At 51.5% G+C, this 24,340-nt stretch overlaps 1 pseudogene across 1 annotated transcript in view; it reads left to right on the top strand.

Annotated features, from left to right (window-relative positions):
• Positions 1–24,340, top strand: part of LOC146866938 (lysine-specific demethylase 5B-like) — a 532,890-nt pseudogene that overhangs the window by 217,474 nt on the left and 291,076 nt on the right. Inside the window, exon 6 of the transcript XR_014966714.1 lies at positions 19,583–19,755. The product of XR_014966714.1 is annotated as a lysine-specific demethylase 5B-like (transcript). The remainder of the gene's footprint in view (positions 1–19,582; positions 19,756–24,340) is intronic.

The following is a 24,340-nucleotide window of genomic DNA, read 5'->3' as shown; positions in this document are numbered from 1 at the left end:
GCTAGAGGGGTGACTGATGTATGCCAGGGCAGTGGTTTGTGGGCATGGCGCACAGGGATGTGTGCCATGTCGACTCTTCACTTTGTTCTGCACCAAGGCACTCAGTCTGCAAAGGCAGTGTATGAGTGTCAGGGTACAGGGTCTCTGAGGTTGGCACAATAAGTGCTGCAGCCCTTCGAGGACTTCTCTGGTCACAGTGCCCTGGGTACCTGTGGTACCATTTACCAGGGGCTGACATGTGGCCAGAGATGCCAATTGGGTTTAGGCTTTAATGCAGTTTTAGGGAAAGAACATAGGCCCTGGGTACCTGATTAGCAGAAGCCCAGGGCACACTCAAAGAACATCAGCAATTCAGCAAAAAGTAGGGGCATATCATGCAAGAAGGAGGGCACTTTCTCACAACTATACCACAGGTGAGGGCATAGCTGCATGAACAGTATGCCCTTACAGCGTCTGAGTCCATTCTTGCATGAGTCTGAGTCAAGAGCAGTGAAGCCATTTTGAGTACATGGGCTAGGAGTTTGTCATTACGAACGCCACAGCTCCAAGATGGCTTTATTGAAGATTAAGAAGTTTTGTATCAAACGTCTCAGCATTATGAACCCAGACTGATTCCAGTGTTGGATTTATTATAAAATACACTCACAGGGCATCTTGGAGATACCCCTGAAAAACGACTGACTTCTAGTGTATTGGCTGACTGGTCCCTGCCAGCCAGCCGCCACCAGACTGGTTTCTGACCTCATGGGGTGAGAGCCTCTGTGCTCTCGGAGGCCAGAAACAAAGCCTACTCTTGGTGGAGGTGCTTCTCACTTCCCCCTAGCAGGCATAGCAACATATGGCGGTGAGCCTCAAAGGCTCTCACCTTGTGTTATGTTGATTTGGGCTGCTCCAACTAGTGGGGATGCCCAAATCCCGCACTCCTGCCCCCCCTTAGGCCGCCCCACTTTTGGTAGCAGAACAGGTGAGAAAATTAGTAAAAAGAGTACTAGTGTCAACCTTGGCTTGCCATATCCCAAGAGTTACCTGGAGCTGAGTTAAACACCTCTCTTAAAAATTCTCCATCTTGAATTGGAGAATTAGGCCAAATAGAAACAGGGATGTGCCCCTCTCCCAAAAGGAAGGGGGCACTTGAAGGGTGTAGTCACCCTAAGGTGTAGTCACCCTAAGGGACAGTAGCCATTGGCTACTGACCTCCAACCCCAGTAAAGCCCTTAAATTCAATACTTACTCCAGTATTGGAGCTTTCACAGATTCACATGCCTGAATCATTCCCCGTCGTCGAGACGGGAGTCTCTGGTATATAAAAAAGCAATGCTTAGTTGTGAGAAAGTGCCATCTTTCTTGCATGGTATGCCCCCACTTTTTGCTGAATTGCTGAATGTACTTTGACTGAGTGTGCCCTGGACTCCTGCCAATCGGGTGCCCAGGGCCTATGTTCCTTCCCTAAAACACAAAACGGCAAACCCTGGCCACATGTCAGCCCCTAGTAAATGGTACCCTAGGTACCCAGGACCTTGTGACCAGGGAAGGCCTCTAAGGGCTGCAGCACTCATTGTGCCACCCTTAGAGGCCCTGTAAAAAAATAAAAAGAAAAAACCACACACACACACACACACACACACGCACACACACACACACACACACACACACACACACACACACACACACACACACACACACACACACACACACACACACACACACACACACACACACACACACACACACACACACACACACACCCCCCCCCCCCCCCCCCCCCTTGCTGGGTGTCTGAGTACAAGACAAAACAAAGAGTCGACATGGCACACATCCCTGTGTGCCATGCCCACCACCTACACTGCCATGGCATACATCAGCCACCCCTCTAGCTGGGTGCCCTATGCCAGTGGTGTGGGCGCAGGAGCCCTGTGCCCCTACAGTACCCAGGTCCATTCCTGGGCACTGTAAGTGCAGTGCTGCCATTTAAGAGCACATGGTGATGAAAGCTCGTCCAACACGAACTCCACAGCACCATAATGGCAACACTGAAGACTGAGAAGTTTGGTACCAAACTTCTCCGCACATTAAACCCGCACTGATGCCAGTGTGGGATTTAATGTACCAAGCACCCCAGAGGGCATCTTAGAGATGCCCCCTAAAACCTAACCCTCAATCCACGTCTGTTCTGAGGCTGCCTAGGCTGCCACACAGCAGACATGTTGCTGGACCCCTGGGTAGGAGAGCCCCTGCTCTCCTGGGCCTGCAATAATGCACATCCCGGGCGAGGTGCTAAATCTCCTCCCCCAGGATGGGAAGGGGGAAGCTTCAAAGGCATGCCGCCTCTCTGAGCTTCCCCAGGTCACTGCAACCCCCTACTCTGGCAGGAAGCTTGGTCGGAAACCCCAAATAAGGACAGGGGATGTGCCAGCCTGCCAACCCCACCCCTCTGAGCTCACGCCATCTTGAAGATGGGAAGCCCTTTGTTGTGCTCTTACATGAAGACACTGGTAGCCATGTTGTAGGTTTCTAAATCTTCTTTATTAGTTCCAGTTCCAGGTAACATCAGACTTGGTTCTGCCATATACCAGCTCCTACACCAGCTCCTACTTGGCCTATTACAGCCCCCATTACAGCCCCACCAGGAGCAGCCTGCCTAGCTGCTCAGCCCATCTCCAACTGTCATCACTCATCCACACAGGCACCCAGGCATTCCATTCATCACAGTCACTCCAACATTCCGTTACCATCTCTCACTCTGGCTGAGCAGCTAGGAAGACCTAGGCTAATTACAATTAATGTAAAATTCAGGGTATAACACCCTTCCCAATCAGGATTAGGCTACTGCCCCCCCCCCCCCCACAGGAGAGAGGCAGGATAGGGGGTGTTCCCACCACAGGACAGGGACCCATTGGTCCCTGCCCTTCACCTACCTGTAACGCCCCTAAATCTAGTATTTAGGGGCACCCTGAACCCTCCTTCCCCAGATTCCGAAATCCAAAGAAGAGTTAGAAGAAAGAAGGCCTGCCCTGCAGCTGCTAAGAGAAGGAAGACATCAACTGCTTTGGCCCTAGTCCTACCGGCCTGTCAACCCTCGAACCTGCTCCTGCTCCAACCCGGCATCTCTTGTGGCCAGCAACCTCACAAACCCCGGAGGACCTGGCTACCTTTTGACTCTAAGCCCACTGGGACTCCCATGAGTAGAGGCTCTACTCAAAATCTACTTCTAATCCCTGGCAGCAGCCCAGGACCGCGAACCCAGCCCACTCTGCACCCGCCAAGCCTGGCCTGTGCCGGAGTGAACAAAGACCACGAGGACGACCCCACGGTGACTGTGACCCTGAGTCCGGCACCCAAGGACCCCCCTCGACACTCCTGAAGAAGCCTGCAGCCTCAGAACCAGGTGCCCCCCACCAACCGCGATCAACAGAGGGTGAGATTTCCCGACACCAAAAGGCACCCCGGCGCCCCACGGCCCCCTGTGCCCAATCCCGGGGTACCTACCTATCCTCCAACTACCCAACTTACCTCTCAAAGTGGTAGTGGCACCTGAAGAATCTTCGTCCCCGAGCTTGCAGTCTTTTTCTAAACCAGAGATTTCCCATTGAAATCAATTGAGCGCCCGTAGGCTCAAAAGCACCCTGTACCCAGCCGCCCGTGTGGCCCTGGCAGTGTAACCTCGACACCTATCTACTTCCCCACTTGCCCTGAGTAAGTGACCAGGAGCCCAGCTCCCACAGCCGCGTGGCCTGCTAGTCAGCAGCCACCAACCAAGGCCCCCCTACCTCTCATAGGATAACATTGGGCCTAACTCTTTCTGCACCCGGCTGCCCTTGTGCTGCTGAGGGTGAACCAACTGTACCTACCTGACCCTGGGAGACCCCTGAGTCTATGACCAGAACCTTAACTCTGCCAGTCGAGTACTTACCTTTAAACCGATAAATCAATTTTCTCCATAGGGTAACATTGACTGGCTTTTCCTGAAATTTCTTCTAAGTGTGGACTTTTCAAAACTTAAAATATTCACGAAAATACTCACCTGCTCTTAGGTGAGCTCCCAGTGCTGGATCTTGGTGCCCAGCACTGACTCTGAAAAATACTTACAACTGTACTTACCAGTAACCGAATTTTCTCCCATAGGAAATCATTGACTGTTTTTCTGTGAAATTTCTTCTAAGTGTCAATTTCTGCAAACTTTAAATATTCTTTAAAAATCGTATAATATATGAAAACATAATTACTCACCTGTTTTGGATAAAGGTCCCAGTACTGAGTCTAGGCACCCAGTACTGGATTACAAAAGTAACAAGAACATACTATACCTGCAACTTGAATTTTCTGCCATAGGGAATCATTGACTGTTTTCTATGAAATATTTTCTAAGTGTCAACTTTTAAAATAGCAAAATATTGTCTAAAAATCATCACAGTAATTACGTCTACTTTTATCACTTGATTCCAAGTATTGACCCAGGGCTGAATCTAGGATCCAGTCCTGGAATTACAAGAGTAATCCTAAAAGTAATCTGTGGCAAATAACTTGAAACTTCCATTGAACTCAACGCATTTTTGTGTTTAGAATTGTGTTGCCTATTGCAACCACTTGTAACTTTCTACAAAAGTAAATTGCATATTGCAAAAGTATTTATATAAAGCATCTCACTCTTAGAAAGTATATTTTAATACCTATTGTTGGTTCTAAAATAAAACAAGCATATATTTTTTTTATACATAAACTATTAGCCTAGAGTTCAGTTATTGAATGTGTGAGACCATTTGCTGGCTGAGTGTGTGCAACAAATGCTTTACACTGTCATCTGATACTGCCTTACTGCTCGACCAAGCTACCACTTTAGAGAGTAAGGTTATATCTAACTTTGGCCTCTACCAAACTTCTGGGGACTGTGGACTCTCTACACCCTGTACCTATTTGGGAACAGTATACACAGAGCCACTTTCTCACACACGTTAGTTAGATTCCTTACCTTAGAATATCCCCAGGCGTCAGGCTGGATCCGGAAAGATTTTTCGTCTGCAATACCCTTGTGCGTCGCTAGGCATCGTCTGCGGCTCCGCGTCCGTCGTCGTGATCACCGGGATGACGTCGCCGGAGTACTTCGATGCTGCCCTCGCGCGCTGATGTCAGTTCTTCTTTTTTCTGCGCCAGTAAGCGCAGATCCGGGAAGAGCATAACCTTTAGTCACTTTTTGACTAAACATTTTAAACTTCTTTGGTTAATTTTTCGAATCGACCTCGACTCCTGGTGCCGGTAGGGATGCCCGGTTTAAAGCCGTGCGACGCCTGTCACCGACTGATCTCGGTTACGGATCACCACCCTCGGTGTCTCTACTACCTTGGTGCTGACCATTATGTTGAGTCGTGCCCCGACTGCCGGGTCTTGACCTCGAAGGCTAGGCGGGAGCGGCGGGAGCGGCGGGAGCGGCGGTCCCGCAAGCTCCTCGAGGTCGAGGGGCCGGTCGCAGACCGCAGCCATCACCGCTCGTTGGGGTCGAAGTCCTCGCTTTCCGGTAAGTCGAGGCACAGTAAGAAGTCGTCGAAGAAGCGACATTGCTCTTCTGACTCCCCTTGCCGGTTGCGCGACTTGGCTGAGGGTTCGGGTGGCACCACCCACGTGGCTCCGTCGGATCCACAGGAGTCGCATCCGGCCCCATACCCTCCGGTCCCTGGACCTAATGCGACTCCGGGCGAGATTCAGAACTTCCTCGTGGCCATGAGGAGTCTCGCTCCGCCGTCGAGGCCTGCCGGCGCTTTCGGGCCCTGCAGGTCCGACTGGTAGTCCTAGTGAGCTGGCAGCTCCAGCCCCGGCGCAGTCGTCGACTTCGGTCCTGTCGCCGCAGGCCCCCGTGGGATCCAGGCCTGGATCCCGGTCGACGCCGGTTGACCTAACGACCCCGGCGCCGAACCCTATGGTGCCACCCCTGGCGCCGTTTTCGGACGACGTCGTCCCCGGTTTTAGCCCCGGTCCGGGCCCGATATCGGAGCAGCGCCGCCCGTCACCGTCTTCGGCGCCGATGGATGAGTAATTCATCTACCGCCCGGCTCAGTCCTTTCAACCTGTCTACCAGGAGTCGGATGACGGGGACGACTGGAAGGGGTCTGAGGACCCTCTGGCACAGCAGTGCCAGTTTGATCAGGACTGGGCAGAAGAGCTGGGGGATGCCAGTGGTCTTGACACCTCCCCTGACACTGGCTTCATCCCTCCTCTCTCCGTGGCTACGGAGGAGGGTGCAACCTATTCTGTGGTGCTGCGCAGGGCTGCCGAAGCCCTTCATCTGGAGCTCCCTGCAGTGGCCGTGAGGACTAACCTCACTGAAGTGCTTCAACCGCCAGTAAGCTCTTCGGAGCCTCTACTGCAGTTCAATGAAGCACTGACTGACGTTCTGATGGGCACCTGGTCCAACCCCTCCACAGTCACTCCTGTGGACCGGAACGTGGCCCGGCACCACCGCCCTGCACCGGGCGACCCCAGCTTTCTGTCCGTGCACCCCACCCCTGAGAGCCTGGTTATCCAGACCTCTACATCCCAGGCCGCCTTCCCGTCCGCTCCTCCGGATCGGGAATCCAAAAGGTTGGAACAGTTTGGGAAGAAGCTTTTCCTCCCTCAGTTTGGGGTTGGGATCTATCAACACCGCGTGCCTTTTGGACCGTTACACCCACTCCCAGTGGGATACGGTGGCGGATGGGCTGCCCCAGTGTCCGGAGGAGGCCCGGACACAGCTCGCCCAGGCTCTTGCTGAGTGGCGGGATGCAGCACGGTACTCAATTCGATGTGGGCTTGACACCACGGACTCGCTAGGTAAGGCGATTGTGACGGCGGTGGCGGTTCGTCGCCACGCCTGGCTGAGATCCACGAATTTCTCTGGGGAGGTCCAGAGCACACTCATGGACATGCCCTTTGATGGCCGTCGCCTCTTTGGCGACAAAGCGGATAGTGCGCTGGAGCGCTTTAAGGACTCCAGGGCTACGGCCAAGTCCTTGAGCCTCTCGGCCCGCGCCCACAATCTTCCACTTTTTGCCCCTTTCGTGGCCTAGAAAGGGCTGCTCCTACACGTCCGTCTAGCCACAGGCCGCTGAACCAGTCTCAACGCGGTCGCGGATGTGGGTTCCGCCGAGACGGAACAGGGGGACAGCGAGCCGGTCAGCTCACATCTGCCCCCGCAGCATCTGCCTCAAAGCCTTCCTAGTCCGACTTTTCAGGCCCATTCCACGCCAGTGGGAGGCAGAGTTCGCCATCACCTGCTCCACTGGCGTACCATCACGTTGGACAGGTGGGTGCTGCAAATCGTCCAAAGGGGCTACTCCCTCCCCTCCGAGGCGACCCCTGCAGCCATACCACCGCAGTATCACAGCATGTCGGGGGATCACTTGTTACTTCTACAAGAGGAATTTACAGCCCTCTTGGCCAAGGGGGCCATCCAGCGCGTTCCTGGGACAGATGTAGGACGGGGTTGGTACTCCCACTACTTTCTGGTTCCCAAGAAGGGCAAAAGGGGGCCTGCACCCTATCTTGGACCTCAGGAGCCTCAACGCCTTCCTCCGGAAGGAGAAGTTCAAGATGCTCACCTTAGCTCAGGTTCTGGCTGCCCTAGACCCTTGAGACTGGATGGTAGCGTTGGACTTGTAGGACGCTTATTTCCACGTCCCCGTCCTGCCGGCCCACCGGCGTTACCTGCGCTTCACGGTTGGCCACGAGTACTTTCAATTTACCGTGCTCCCCTTCGCCCTCACCAGTGCTCCTCGGGTGTTCACGAAAGTGATGGCGGTGGTCGCAGCTCATCTGCTTAGATTAGGGGTTCCGGTCTTCCCCTATCTCGACGACTGGTTGTTGAAGGCCGGCTCGCCCCAGGTAGTCGTCTCCCACCTCCAGACTACTGCCGACCTCCTACATTTGTTGGGGTTCTCCATCAACGTGCCGAAGTCGCATCGGAGTCCCTCCCAGAAGCTTCTTTTCATTGGAGCGGTTCTGGACTCTGTTTCGGGTCTATCCTCCAGAACAGCGGGTTCGGGATATTAAGGCTCTGATTCCGATCTTTCAGCCTTAATCCTGAGTTTCGGTCAGGATGGTCCTGTGGCTGCTGGGTCTAATGGCCTCCTGCATCCTGCTGGTACATCACGCCGTGTGGCGGATGCAGGCTCTGCAGTGGGACCTGACGTTCCAGTGGGCCCAACATCGGGGCAACCTGTCCGACCAAGTCTGGATTTCGGAGGGCACTGCAAGACAGTTGGAGTGGTGGCACACGGACCGTGATTGGGTCAGTGGCAGATCCCTCTCCCTACCCCAACCAGAGCATGTAGTGGTGACGGATGCATCCCTCCTGGGATGGGGGGGCCACATGGGAGAGGCGGAGATCAGAGGCCTCTGTTCTCTGGCGGAGTCCCGGCTTCATATGAATCTATTGGAGCTACGGGCGATCCAGCTTGCACTGAAGGCATTCCTTCCCTCTGTACGGGGAAGTGTAGTGCAGGTGTTCACAGACAACACCACCGCCATGTGGTATTGCAACAAACATGTCTAGAGGCTCTGCGCCTCTGGACATGGCTGGAACATCAGGGCATCACCCTGGTGGTTCAACACCTGGCAGGTTCTCTGAACGTCTGGGCGGACGAACTCAGCCGCCGGTGCATGACGGATCACGAATGGCGTATGGACTCGGACGTGGCGCAAGGCCTCTTTCGGCAGTGTGGAGAGCCTTGGTTAGATCTATTCGCCACCGAAGAGAACGCGCAATGTCATCAGTTCTGCGCGTTGGAATTTCCAAGTCGGCACTCGCTCGGAGACGCTTTTCGTCGCGAGTGGAGTTGCGGTCTATTGTACGCCTTTCAGTCAAGATCAGGCGCGACCGGGCCCAAGTCATCCTTGTGGCTCTGGATTGGGCATGAAGGTACTGGTATCCCGAGCTACTCAGTATGTCAATCGATCCCCTAATTCGACTGCCTCTTCAGGAGGACCTTCTGTCGCAGCAGCAGGGGACGGTCCTCCACCCGAACCCGTCCAGCCTCCACCTCCATGCGTGGACATTGAGCGGCGACAGTTGATGCCATTTGACTTGCCTCCTGAAGTCTGTGATGTCATTCTGGCAGCCAGGCGTCCCTCCACTAAAACGGTATACGCCTGCAGGTGGAACAAATTTGTGGCATGGTGCACAGCAAAGGCTGTGGATCCCCTTTCCGCCCCTCTTTCTGAAGTTCTCCTTTTTCTTCTTTCCCTAGCCCAGCAGGGTTCTGCTCTGGGCACCCTCAAGGGATATCTTTCAGCTCATTCTGCCGTCTTACGGCTTCCCGGTCAGCCTTCTCTTTTCACGTCCCCTGTTGTTGCTAGATTCTTTAAGGGCATTACTCACATGTTTCCTCCTGTCCCTTTCGTAATGCCTCAGTGGGACTTGAACCTGGTGTTAACCTATCTGATATGCGCTCCTTTTGAGCCACTTCATAATTGTCCTCTTCGTCTTCTGACTCTTAAGACTGCTTTCCTGGTTGCCATCACCTCTGCCAGACGAGTGAGTGAGTTCCAGGCTCTTTCTTCTAAACCTCCTTTCCTCTCTGTATATCCGGACAAGGTTGTTCTCAGGACTCGTCCTTCCTTTCTCCTTAAGGTGGTAGCTGCCTTTCACATCGGCCAGTCTGTTACATTGCCCACCTTATTTCCGCCTCCGCATCCTTCGAGAAAGAGGAAGAGAGGCTCCACCGCCTGGACCCAAAACGTTCGCTTTCCTTCTATCTGGACCGCACAAAACCGTTCCGGGTGGAAGACCAACTCTTTGTTGGCTACGTGGGCGCCAAGAAGGGGCAGGCAGTGCGCAAGCGGACCATCTCTCGGTGGGTCGTTTTGTGCATTAAGGTCTGTTATTCCTTGGCTAAGAAGGAACCTCCTGTAGGGCTGAGGTCCCATTCCACTCGGGCCCCTGCGGCTACTACTGCCCTGGGATGGGGAGTCCCTCTGCAGGACATTTGTCAGGCAGCAAAGTGGGCCTCGCTGCACACGTTTGCCAAGCATTATTGCCTGGACAGCCAAGTCCGGAGAGACGGCTTCTTTGGCCGTTCCGTTCTCCAGGACTTCCTGGTGTGATCTTGGTTCGCAGACCCACCACCGGGGTTGATATTGCTGGGGTATCCATTCTAAGGTAAGGAATCTAACTAATATGTTTCTTTCAGATGAACAAGTTACTTACCTTCGGTAACGATATATCTGTAAGAAACATTAGTTAGTTAGATTGCTTACCGCCTCACCCATGCTTCCCGGTCTGCGAACTGATATCTAGGGTTAAGGTAATCCCTTTCAGGGCCCTAGTTTCATGGCACCAGTGTCGGTTTCTTGCATGGCTCTGCGTTCCTGGCGCTGAAACTATGTACCGAACTGACGTCAGCGCGCGAGGGCGGCGTCTAAGTACTCCGACATCATCCCGGCAATCACGACGCCGATGACGGACGCGGAGCCGCAGACGACGCCTAGCGACGCTCAAGGGTATTGCTGATGAAAAATCTTTACGGATCCAGCCTGACGCCTGGGGATCTTCTAAGGTAAGGAATCTAACTAACTAATGTTTCTTACAGATATATCGTTACCGAAGGTAAGTAACTTATTTATCCTTCCCACAGACGGTATCTTCGGTTTGCAGTAGCCGGAGACCATTACCAGTTCAAAGTACTACCATTTGGCCTCAAATCAGCCCGAGAATTTTTACAAAGTGTCTGGCGCCAGTGGCAGCTTTTCTCAGAAACCTAAGACACCAGGTGTTTCCATACCTGGACGACTGGTTGATAAAAGCGGCATCAGAAACTTCAGCCCAGGTGTCAACTACGGCATGCTTACAATTATTTGCCGAACTGGGACTGATTTTGAATATAGAGAAATTATCCCTTCAACCTTCAAGGAAGATCACATTCCTGGGAGCGATTCTGGACACCTCTGTAAACTAGGCATTTCCCTCCACAGAGAGGCAACTGGGTCTCATGACGCTTGCCAAGAATTTGACAAGAAAAAAGTGTCTTTCAGTACTCACGTACAAGTCGCTACTAGGGACAATGTCCTCTTGCATACTTCTGATTCCTTTATGCCGACTAAAGATGCATCCATTACAGGAGGAACTGGATCGGCAATGGCACCAGGCAGAGAGATCCTTCGACGACAAGGTGAAGATCATGCCGGCTATGGGGCAAGCACTAGCATGGTGGACCCACAAAAGGAACATTTCGGTGGGCCTTTCCTTCCTGACCAAACCAGCTCCATTGGTAATTACCACCGATGCATCACTGGAAGGATGGGGGGCGTTCCTTCAGGAGCTACAAGTCAGCGGTCGGTGGGGATTGCAGGAACAGCAGCTCCACATCAATTTGCTGGAGCTCAAAGCCATAGGCTTGGCATTGCTGGCTTTCCTACCAAGAATTCAGGGGGCATCTGTTCTGATAAGAACAGACACTATCTCAACAAGCAGGGAGGTACAAGATCACTCTCCCTGTCGCAGGAAGCACAAAAGATATGGAAGTGGGCTGTTCAACACGAGGTGTCTCTAAAAGCGGAACATCTTCCAGGAGGTCAGAATCTTAAAGCGGACACTCTCATCAGACTGAAGTCCACATGCCACGAGTGGGAAATCAACCAGGAAATTTTACAAAGCATCTTCTTCAAATGGGGAGTTCCGACAGTGGATCGGTTTGCGACAACTCAGAACAAAAAATGCCGGTTCTTCACAAGTTGGCATCACCAAAGGGGATCATGGGGGGAATGCGTTTTTGATGGCATGGTCAGGCGTCTATGCCTACGCCTTTCCTCCGATTCTCCTCCTGCCACGCGTTCTCACAAAGATAAAGAAAGAATCGTGCAAAGTGATACTGATAGCTCCGTGGTGACCCAGGCAACACTGGTTCACAGAGTTACTCCTGCTGTTGGAGGATCATCCGATTCATCTGCAACCAATACCATCACTCTTGACAATGTCCCGGGGACAAGTGCTTCATCCAGACCCGAAATCGCTACGCTTAGCGGCCTGGCTCCTGAACACTGCGAATTTCAACACCTAGATATTTCATCAGAAGCAGAGATATACTAGCAAATGCCAGAGCGGAAAGTACAAGCAAGACATATAGGATGAAATGGAAGAGATTTTGTTTGTGGTGCCAAGAACATAATATTCATCCTCTAAGCTCAGCGGCACATGAAATTATTCCATATATTTTAACGTTGGCAAAATCTGGTTTAGCCCATGCTTCTATTAAAGTGCATCTTGCTGCGATTTCTCGATATAGAAGAACTTCCTCAGGTCCATCACTGTGGTCTGAAGGGATTATCAAACAGTTCATGAAAGGATTATCTGAAAGAGACACGTTAGTGATAGATTCCTTACCTTAGAATATCCCCAGGTGTCAAACTGGATCCGGAAAGTTTTTTGTAGCAGTACCCCTGCACGTCAGTAGGTGGCGTTGTGCGGCTCTGTCGCTGGCGTCGTAAACGCCGAGATGACGTCACGGAGACTACTTAGGCGCCACCCATGTGCGCTGATGTCAGTTCATTCTTTTTCCGCGCCAGCAAGTGCAGATCCAGATAGAGCACGTACCTTAGTCACTTTTTGACTACTCTTTTGAGACTTTGTCTCTTTTTTCTCCTGGTGCACATAGGGATGCCTGGCTTTGTCTTGTGGGGCCTGCCATCGCAACATGTCGGTGGCAGACCCCCATGATGTTTGCCTCTACTGCCTGGCGACCGAACATGACTCCCGGTCCTGCCGAGCCCTGGCCCCGAAGAACTTAAGGGAGCGGTGCCGGAAACTGCTGGAGGCCGGGCACTCGTCCCAATGCCGCTCCAGGTCCAGGGACCGTTCCCGGGACAGCTCGCGGGCCCGCAGTCGTCGCTCCTCGGGCTCCAAGTCTTTGCCCTCGGATTCCGGTAAGCGATGACATAAAAAGAAGTCAAAGAAGCGTGTTCGCTCTCCGACGTTCTCCCGTCGGTCCTCGGATGCGGACGAGGGGTACAGGGGTTCTGCCCCTGCGGCTCCCTTGGAGCCTGGGAGTCCCGTGGCCTACCGGCCTTACCCGGGTCCGTCGGCGACTCCCGAACAGGTGCAAGATTTTCTTGCCACCATGGACCGCCTTTTTAGTCCTCAGGCTCCCACCGGCGTGCCTTCAGGCCCCGTGGTCCCGTGTCTAGATCCTGTCGGCTCTGCCGGTGGATCCAACTTTGGTGCCACAGGATCCTACGCCGTTGGCTCCGGCCCCGGCCCTGCCCTCAGCTCCGCCGCCGCAGTGGGTGCCGTTCGTTCCACCCTTGCCCTGGTTCCAGGACCATTGCGTTCCTGCCTGGGATCTGCATTGGGAGATTGCGCCGGCCCGACCCCGCCCGGTGCCGTTCACGGCGCCGTTTCCAATGCCGTTTGTCCCTTCCCTCTGCCACGGCGGCTGGTTCCTCCTGCAAAGGAGATGGGGGATGACTGGGAGGGGTTCGAGGACCCTCTTGCCCGTCAATGTGACTCCAAGCAGGACTGGGTGGACGATCTGGAGGACGCCGGCGACCTCGATGTCTCTTTTGACCCGGGGTTTGCCTCTCCCCTGCCTACAATGGAGGAGGACGTTTCCTACACGATGGTGCTCCGTCGGGCTGCTGAGGTCCTCAACCTTGATTTTCCTTCGGTGGCTCTCAAAACTAACCTCCTTACTGAGGTGCTCCAGACGGCGTCGACTTCGTTGGAGCCACTGCTTCCCTTCAACGACACCCTCACAGACGTCCGGTTGGGCACTTGGTCGTAGCCGGCCACAGGGGACCCTGTGGATAAGAATGTCGGCAGGCGTCACCACCCGGCGCCTGGTGACCCCGCGTTTTGGACCACTCATCCTACGCCTGAGAGTCTGGTCATCCAGGCCTCGACGTCGCAGAGTGCCTTTCCCACGGCTCCACCGGATAAGAACTCTTCAGAAGTTGGAACAGTTTGGTAAGCGGTTGTTCTCCTTGGCCAGCTTGGGGCTGCGGTCGGTGAACACCGCCTGCTTATTGGGCTGCTATTCCCACGCGGTGTGGGATACGGTTGCTCAGGTGTTGCCTCAGTGTCCTGAGGAGGTCCATGCTGTGCTTTCCCAGGCGGTTGCTGAGGGTAAGGATGCAGCTAAGTTCGCCATTCGGTGTGGGGGGCAGTCCACCTCCGCCCCCGCTGCTTCTGCCTCCAAACCTTCCTATTCCGAGCATTGGGGACAACCCCACGCCAGTGGGTGGCAGGATTTGCCATCACCTCCCCCACTGGCGCGCCATCACATCGAACAAGTAGGTGTTGCAGATCATGCGCAAGGGTTACTCCCTTCCCTTTCAGTCCACCCCTCCAGCCATGCCACCTCGGTCCCACCGCATGTCGGGGGAACACTTAGCGACTCTCCAGCAGGAAGTTGCAGCCCTCTTGGCCAAGGGGGCCATCGAGTGCGTTCCTGGGCCAGAAGTAGGGAGTGGTTGTTATTCCCACTACTTTCTGGTCCCCAAGAAGGACAAAGCGTGTCTGCGTCCTGTCTTGGACCTCCGGGACGTCAATCACTTCCTCCGGAAGGAGAAGTTCAAGATGCTGACTCAGGCTCAGGTCTTAGCTGCCCTCGACCCGGGAGACTGGATGGTAGCATTGGACTTGCAGGACACATATTTTCACATCCCCGTCCTGCTGGCCCACCGGTGTTACCTGCGGTTCACGGTAGGCCAGGAGCATTTTCAGTTTGCCGTGCTCCCCTTCGGCCTTACCAGCACCCCTCGGGTGTTCACGAAAGTGATGGCGGTGGTTGCAGCTTATCTGCGCAGGTCGGGGGTGTCAGTCTTCCCCGGCCTCGACGACTGGTTGTTGAAGGTGGGCTCGCCCCAGGCAGTCATCACCCCCCCTTCTGACTACGTCCGACCTCCTGCATTTGCTGGGGTTCTCCATCAACGTGCCGAAGTCGCAACTGAGTCCCCCTCAGAGGCTCCCCTTCATCGGGGCGGTTCTGGATTCGACGCTGTTTCGGGTTTATCCTCACGAGCAGCGAGTCCAGGATATTCAGGCTATGATTCCGACCTGTCCCGGGTTTGTCAGGGTGACCCTCCGGCTCCTGGGCCTGATGGCCTCCTGCATCCTGCTAGTGCCACATGCCAGATGGCATATGCGGGCTCTGCGGTCGGACCTGAAGTTCCAGTGGGAGCAGCATCAGGGCAACCTGTCCGATCATGTCCTGATCTCGGAGGGCACTGCACGACAATTGCAGTGGTGGCTCACGCATCGCGATTGGGTCAATGGCAGATCCCTCTCCCTTCCCCAACCGGAGCACACAGTGGTGACGGATGCGTCCCTCCTGGGATGGGGAGGCCACTTGGGAGAGGCAGAGATCAGAGGACTCTGGTCTCCGGCAGAGTCCCGGCTCCATATCAACCTGTCGGAGCAGCGGGCGATCCGACTGGCATTGAAGGCATTCCTTCCCTCTGTCTGGGGAGTGTGGTGCAGGTGTTCATGGACAACACCACCGCCATGTGGTGTTGCAACAAACAGGGCGTGGTGGGGTCATGGACCCTATGTCAGGAGGCTCTGCGCCTCTGTACATGGCTGGAACATCAAGGCATTACCTTGGTGGTTCAACACCTGGCAGGTTGTCTGAACGCCAGGGTGTACGAACTCAGCCGCCGGTGCTGGATCGATCACGAATGGCGTCTGCACTCGGACGTGGCGCAAGGTCTCTTTCAGCAGTGGGGAGAGCCTTGGTTAGATCTATTCGCCACCGAAGAGAATGCGCAATGACATCAGTTCTGCGCGTTGGAATTTCAAAGGCGGCACTTGCTCTGCGACGCTTTTCGTCGCGAGTGGAGTTGCAGTCAGTTGTACGCCTTTCCGCCTATACCACGTCTGCCCAGAGTGCTGAAGATCTGGCACGACCGGGCCCAAGTCATCCTTGTGGCTAAGGATTTGCCACGAAGATATTGGTATCCCGAGCTACTCAGCATGGCGATCAATCCCCCGATCTGTCTGCCTCTACGGGAGGATCTTGTGTCACAGCAGCAGGTTGAAGAGGGGTGAAACCCCAAAACCGGTCCCAGGATGCTTGTTTTCGGTCCAGGGAAGACATGGCTTGGCAGTTCGGGCTGGACTGTTTCCATGAAGCACAGGGTCATACTGATTTGCATATGGCCATGTCTGAACTGGAGTGGTGGAGTGAGCTAAAGAATGATGATAGATTAAACCCAGATCAGTTGACTGGGGGTGAGTGTTTGATTTGCTCTAATGCTCCGTCCATCATCCCCGTTGGTATCGTGGTGATATTTTGGGTCAGCCAGTTTGTGATCTTATCATGATTATCCAGTGGACCAAGGCCCATCCAGGGTAAGGATTGATTCAGTGAACACTTCCAGCTTTCCCAGTTTAACTCGGACCATTGTCTATCAAACATGGCTGTACTCTTAATGGGAGCAAACATCCGGGAATTGTTGGTAAATACCAGATCCAACAAATGACCCCCTATGTGGGTGGAGCACTGAACTCTTTGCTGTAATTGTAGGGCAGCTAGATCCTGCATAAAGCAGGAAGTTTGGGGGTCTTTAGAATCATTCAAGTGTGGATTTAAATCTCCCATGACCGTTAAGGGAGTATATTTTATGACCAAACTCGCTAGAACATTGGGGTTGATTGAATAAATGACTGGCCTGGCCTGGGAGGCGATATACTAAGCTTCCGACATTGTGGTAGTATGGGAAAAAGATAAAGAAAATGCAACACTTTCACAATAGGAGAGTGAGGGGATCAATTCTACAGTTGAATGGATTTTTGTCTGGGGGTCAGCCTGAACTACATCCGGTCCGGATTCCTCATGAAGCCATGTTTCCGTGAGGAAAACTACATCCAGTTTGTAATCTTCTAGGAGAGAACGGATGTCCAGCTTATGACCTGGAAGGACCATGCAGTTGAGGAGAAGCACATTTTGTCGAGATTTAGGTGCGTGGAGTTCCCTACTTGTAGGATCAAAAGGAAACCTATAGGAGCAATACTTTAGAGTGCTGTCTGAACTAGACACATTTATTGAGTGGCTACAGTTAGCACATGTTGTCCCTTTAGCTTTAAGTAGGAAGGCCCTGGAATATATTTGCTGGTGAGAGGTTAGAGTTGCAGGTTCCCTGGCCCCGGTCGGGCGTGGATGGGTTTGCCTTAGACGCACCTTCAGCACGCCAGCAGTGCCTCCATTGCATGCTCAAAGAAAACATAAAAATCACTGCCTCATAGGTGCAACTGATCAGCAAACCCTCACAGTGCTGCTGCTTCTCTGATGCGCGCCTGCTGCCCTGCCTTTTTATGCCAGGCCGGGACTCCAACCACTAGAGCACCAACCAGAAAGTGTCCGCTCTATGGTTGGTTTGAAAAGTGAAATGCACAGTGCTTCAAATCTCCTCAGTGCTACCATTACTCTGTTCTTTCCCTCGCCGCCCCCAATTGCGAATTCCCACATCCTAGATGGTTACGAATAGCGATCTTGTGCTCGTTCGTATCTTCACTGTTGGCTGCATCATCATGGTTGGCACAATTCGGTCCATCCACTATGCCTACAAAGACATCTAGATATGCTGTGTCATCTTTACATTCAAGAGTTGCTGCCCTTACCATCATTGGTTGCCAACAAGCTAAAGCAACAGTCTGCATCGTAGATTTGAGTTGTCAGAGAAGACCCTGTTGACTACAGAACTGTCTGCTGCTGCATCGTTGACAGATGTCATGTCACCTACAACATGGTCTGCTGGATACTGTCATTTGAAATGCATGTTGCCTGCTGCATCATAAGTTAAGATGTCCTCTTCACAGCAGAGATAGATGAATTTTGAGTCTCATTTATTCATTGTCTCTTGTAGAGAAGAATTAACAGTCAACCACAAACAAGAATATTTTTATATTATAAGTGCTCTGGGATAGTTGGCAGGACTATCCAGTGCTTATGAGTTCAATGGAGATGCCCTTGAAGAAGAACTAGGATTACAGGTAAGAAACCTTTCCTTCTCCAACATGGGTAAGAAACCTTTCCTTCTCCAACATAGATTTTTTCATAGATTCACATGCTTGAACCTTCTCACATCATCCAAGTGGGTACCTCCAATACATACTGAGCAGTATGAAATAACAATTTCTCATAGAAACAGCCACAAAATAGTGTGTTTTGAGGTTTTCAGACTCATTTTAAAAGACACAAACTTCGTCTAATGAGATTTAAGGTCCATGAACCTAACTTAATTGTACAAAGGGTGCCCAAAGCCTGGAGGTTGGAGACCGAGGTGTGCCCATAGGTCTGACCCCGCCCCCCCCCACACAAACACGCACATTGTAGAGCCCTCCATCAGATCTAGCCGGCAGCCTGCCCCGCCAACGAACGAGTTCCTTTAAAGGTAACCGTTCCAGCAGGCCAAACCTGGTACCTGTAGCTGACCCGCACTCCATCGCTGTCGACCATAGCTTTTCACTTTGGCCTGTTCTAGCACGACCAATAACCTTTGGTTCCCGCTTTGCACTTTTTGGTGCTAGACAACTCCTAAAAATTATATTTCTCTTTCCCCAATCCGATTTTTGCTTTTGGTGTCTATTTGCTCATTAAATTGCTAATTATATTCCTATTTTTATAAAATGGAGTGGACTATTTATTGTGTTGTGCTTTCGACTGAACTGTCTTTGAGTTTAGCCTGACTGCTCTGTGCCATGGTTACCCAGGACTGAGGAAGGATTTAATTTTAAGAAACCTAACTGGACTTGATACAGAATAGTGACATTATTACTTGGTGACGTCTCACAACCACCCCAACTGATAATCCACATTCCCACAGAGGCACGGGTGAATAGGCCTCAGCCTGATTAGAATACATGCCGTCACTTCTCAGTCCCACACATCCTGGTAGGGCGGTCAGTAACCACTCTTGCTAAACACCTGCCTCAGACTTGATGTAAACTCTGGCACTGCTACCCCAAAAGTTGGAAAGTCTGGTGCCTAAAAAGCAGAAGTGGGAATTTGTGTGTCTTACACCTGGTTAGCTTGCCATAAGCAGACAGTCTTTTCTCCGAGAAGGTACATGTACAGTATCAACAGGTGAGCCAAATTCAGCATTAAATGAAAGATATGTGAAAGCTGGGTATGATCTAGCACAAACTGATATGCGAGAGCCAGCCTTATGGTTTAAATGAAATGCCATTGCAGGGATTTGCAAGCATGATTGCCTGGTATTTGTTATTTGGAATTCAGTAAATGTGTTAAATATTTTTTAGACCTGCTGTACTCGTACTCTTACAAAGTGTCTGAAGTTGTGAAGGAACCTAGGAAACGATATGGTGTAGGGTGTAACAGATTGAAGTACATTTTCCAGATTATAATGGAACAACATATTGGAATACGTTTTCTAGTTTATAATGGAAGTCCTTAAAATGTAGATTTTCATTTTTGTACACATATATTTAGATTTCCATTTTGTCACTTTAAATTTATGACCTAAATGAAGATTATTTAAATTGACAACTTGAATGAAGATCCGTAGTAGTGCTGAAATATTCTTGACCATTGACTTGTGCCTGCATGTAGTGAACCTAGTTTTGATTCTTTGAGTCTGGATTAGTGACTGATACTTTTGTGTCTAGGCTAGCGGGCGTGTGCCAGTGCTTGACAACCTGGTGGAACTAGTGTCAAGAGGTCATAGTATCCCAGTGCATTTGGATTCATTACCACGACTGGAGTCCCTGGTGTCAGAGGTCCAAGCTTGGAAAGAGAGTGCATCCAGTACATTCCTGACTTAAACTTCTCTTTACTGGAGGTGAGTCATTTAAATCTTTCTATGTATTAGTTGTTTGAAAGTACTCCATTTTGACATGGACACCCCCACTTTCGCCTGGTACATGTGATTTTGACTAGAAGTGCACTGTGTTCCTGTTAACCAGGTCACCAGTGCCAAATCTCTTTCCCAAAACAGGACAATGGTTCTCCCGATTGGCAATGCCTTTAGCACCCTCTAGAAGTCCCTATTAAATAGTACCCCTGGTGCCTAAGACCTTGGGTACAAACGAGTGTCCCCCAAGTGCTGTAGCACAGTGTCACTCTCAGGGACCCGTCACCAAACTCATACAGGGCTGCTATCGTAGGCTGCATGTTTTGATGCAGACAAAAATGAAAACATGACCTGACACACATTCCCGTGTGCCAGGTCCCCTGACACTGAATGTATTACTTCAAATCAAATTTTATTGCTATAGACCTCGTCAGATATCCACAATATAAAAAAATATAATTTATACAGGAAGTGTCGTTCATAGATTAAACCGCTCTAAAATAGTGGTGAACAAGTTTCTAAAAATTTAAATACTTTATAGCATAAAAATTCATCTGGGGGGCTCTTAATAATTCAATCAGATCCATAATTCTAGAGATATTCTATTTAATACAAATAGGTTTTATAAAACAGCTATGTGCTTCAACCAGGAGTTTGTTAGGGCAAACAAACCGTACCTGTACCAAATCTTGAATACCTCCTCCTCCTCCTAGATCACAGAGGCCAGCTTTATCCAGTGTGCCACCCCAGTTTTCAGTTAATTCTTTTAGTGGTAGTGTCCTCAATCGCAACATCAAAATACGACGGCTAACCTTATGATCTAATGAAAATCTCAGATATTTTGAACTCACTTTATATTGTACTCTAGCTAAAAATGGCTTATAGTGGGATAGCTGTAAACAGTAAGCCTCATCAGTATCAAAGCTCAATCTTGGGGTGGATTATTTTAGGAAAAGCATCAAGAGTATTGGGGACCAAGATTGCAGGAGTTTAATAGAACATTGGAAGTATTCCAAAGCATTCTCTAGGTTTTCTTTAAAAGTATTTTCCCTGGACCAGCCTTAAAAGTATCCTGACGTAAGAGCGCGCTCAATGAGTTTGATAAAGTGGCTCTGTTCCCAAATAGGTTCAGTGTGTACAGAGTCCACTGTCCCCAGAGGTTTGGCAGAGGCTAACGTTAGATAAAACCTTACTCTCTAAAGTGGTAGTTTGGTCGAGTAGTAAGGCAGTATCAGAGGACCATGTTAAGCATTTGATGTACACACTCAGTCAGCAAATGAATTCACACACTCAAGAACTGAACTCTAGGCCAATTGTTTTGTATAAAAAAATTTACTGTTGTTTTATTTCTAGAACCAAGCAAGCCTGGCACAGGTAAGCATGTAAATACTTTTCAGCTACAAGATGCTGTTGTTGAATACTTTCAAAAGATAGTAGGACTTTGTACCAATTCGAGTTTACAGGGGTTGCAATGCAATGCACAAACTTAGTAGACTCAGTACATAGGAATCAATAGGCTTTTTGAGTAAAAATGCAGTTAATTACTTTTCGGATTACTTTTTCTAACACAGTGCTGGATCCTAGATTCAGCACTCGGGCATTTCCTGAAAACGGTTGAGTAAATACGTTTTAGTTAGAGGTACGATTTTTAAAGAATATTATTGTATTTCAAAAGTTAACACTTCGAAACTTTTTTGCATAGAATCACCAATGTTATCCTATGGGAGGAAATTACCTTTGCAGGTAAGTTACTTTAACGTTACTTTTCTTTCTCAGTGCTGGATACCTAGATTCAACACCTGGACATTTCCTGAAAACAGTTGAGAAAATGCGTTTTGGTTAATCGGGTGATTTTTTTATTTTTTTTTTATTTTTAGGAATATTCTCAGTTTTCAAAAGTCGACAGTTGGAAACTTTTTGGGAGAAAAAGTGCCAATGTTATTCTATGAGGAAAAAGAGGTTACCGGTTTCCAGGTAGGTAATCGGTCTTTTGAGTTAGGGTTCTGGGGTAAAACTCAGGGGTCCCCCAGGGTCAGTGATGCACTGCTGTTGCACCCCCGGTGGCACTAGGGTGGCCGGATGCAGAGTGTTGAGGCCCAATGTTATCCTATGGAGGATAGGGGGGCTACGGTTGGTGGCTGCTGGCAAGCAGGCCACGGGGTTGTGGGAGCAAAGCTCCTAGGGTTAAGCTCATGGCAAGTTGGGGACTAAAGTAGCACCAAAGGTGCACCCTCAGCGACACTACGGCGGCCGGGTGCTGTTTTGAGGTCGGGTGCCCTGTTGATTTCAATGGCGATTCTCTGGGACAAAGAAACACTTCAGGCTCGGGGACGAGGATCTTCCAGGAGCGACCACCACTTCGAGGGGTAAGTTGGGATGTTGAGGGTTGGTTAGGCACTGTTGGTTTGGGCACACAAGGCCGTGGGGCGTCGGGTGCAGGGGTGTCTTGCGACGTCGTGGTAGGGGGGGGGTCCTCTGGATTGAGGCTGCAGGCGTCAGGAGGCTTGAGGCAGGTCAGGGATCGCTGGATCTCGGGTCAGGATCTCCAGGGGGACCTCCTCGTGGTGTATTTCCACTCGATCTCGGGCCGGGTTTGGCAGGTGCAGAGGGGGCTGGATTCGCGGCTTCTGGCTGGCACTAGGAGCTGCAGTTTAAACACGTCCGGTGTTCATGGGAGAAACAGTCTGGAAAGTGAAGGCAGGCAGGTCCTCCGGGGTTTGTGAGGTTGCTGTCTGCTGGACACGCTGGGATTTCGCAGGTTCGAGGGGAGACAGCCTTGTAGGGCTGGGGCCAAGTCAGTGGGCGTTGTCCTCTTGTTAGCTCTGCACGGCTCTTCGTCCTTCTTCTTATCTTCTTTTCTTGTTGTTGCTGGTTCTGAGGAAGGAAGGTTCAGGGTGCCCCTAAATACTAAATTTAGGTGTGTTACAAGTAGGTAAAGGACAGGGACAAATGGGTTCCTTCCCTGGGGTGGGTACACCCCCTATTCTGCCACTCTTCTCTCTCCAGTGGAAGGGGGGCAGGAGCCTGTCCCTGGTTGGCTGGGTCCCCCCTCCCCCCTCATCTTCAAGATGGCGGGTACTCTAGGTTATGCTTCACCTCGCCTCCCCCACCTTAGGGGTGGAGTTGGCAGAGGTGGGCACACCTCTCTTCCTCACTTGTTTTTTCCGCAGCTTCTCCCGCCCAAAGTGGGGGGGTAGAACCAGTGGGGACCAGATGCTGAAAGCAGCAAATGGTCTGGAGAGGCTCACAAAGGCGGCATGCCTTTGAAGCTTCTCCTTCGTGAACCCTGCCCATCCTGGGGGAGGAGGCTTGGCACCTCGTCCCAGGATGTGCATTGTTTCAGGCCTCCGAGAGCAGCAAGCTATCGACCCAGGGGTCCAGAAACATGTCTGGGGTGGCAGCCTAAGCAGCCACTCAGTCAGGTCACTGGAAGTTGCTCGAGTTTCAGGGGGCATCTCCAAGATACCCTCTGTCGTGCATTTTACATTAAATCCCACACTGGCATCAGTGGGGGTTTAATGTGCTGAGGAGTTTGATGCCAATCTTCCCAGTCTTCAGTGTAGCCATTATGGTGCTGTGGAGTTCGTAATGACAAACTCCCAGCACCATATACTCTTAATGGCAGCACTGCACTCATGCTCCTGTACCCTCACCACTGGCATAGGGCACCCAGCTAGAGTGGTGACTGATGTATGCCAGGACAGTGGTTTGTGGGCATGGCACACAGGGATGTGTGCCATGTCGTCTCTGTTTTGTTCTGCACCCAGACACTCAGTCTGCAAACGCAGTGTGTGAGTGTCATGGTACAGGGCCTCTGAGGGTGGCACAATAAGTGCTGCAGCCCTTAGAGGCCTTCTCTGGTCACAGGACCCTGGGTACCTGTGGCACCATTTACCAGGGGCTGACATGTGGCCAGAGATGCCAATTGGGGTTAGGCTTCAATGCAGTTTTAGGGAAGGAACACAGGCCCTGGGCACACTCAGTCAAAGCACATCAGCAATTCAACAAAAAGTGGGGGCAAACCATGCAAGAAAGAGGGCACTTTCTCACAAGGGCCCTCCCTTCCTGCCGTCGCCGCTGCGGGCGGCGGCTCCGTTCGTTCCGCCACCGCCTTTGCCAGGTTTTCCGGACAATTTTGCCCCTAGTTGGGACCTTAATTGTGACACGGAGATGGACCACTGGGAAGGGTGTGAGGACCAGGAATGGACGGAAGAGCTAGAGGATGTCGGTTGCCTTGACCTCTACTCTGACCCTGTTTTTCTTTTTCCTCCTGCTGTGGCTATGGAGGGGGTCTCTACATACACTATGGTGCTCCGTGGAGCAGCTGAGGCCCTTGACCTGCCTACAGTGACCCTCAAGACTAATCTCCTCACTGAAGTACTTCAGCCGACGGCAAGCTCTTTGGAGCCCTGCTGGCGTTCAATGAGGCCCTAACTGACGTCTTGATGGGCACCTGGTCTTGACCAGCCACCGGGGTTCCCGTGGATAAGAATGTGGCCAGGCGCCATCGCCCAGCCCCGGGTGAACCTGCTTTTCTGTGTGCCCACCCAACCCCAGAGATCCTGGTCATCCA

This window comes from Triturus cristatus, chromosome 1_2, assembly GCF_964204655.1.
Source record: "Triturus cristatus chromosome 1_2, aTriCri1.1, whole genome shotgun sequence".
NCBI classification, from domain to species: Eukaryota; Metazoa; Chordata; class Amphibia; order Caudata; family Salamandridae; genus Triturus; species Triturus cristatus.
Note: the sequence above shows the minus strand (reverse complement) of the source record. Positions and strands in the feature narration are given on the sequence as shown.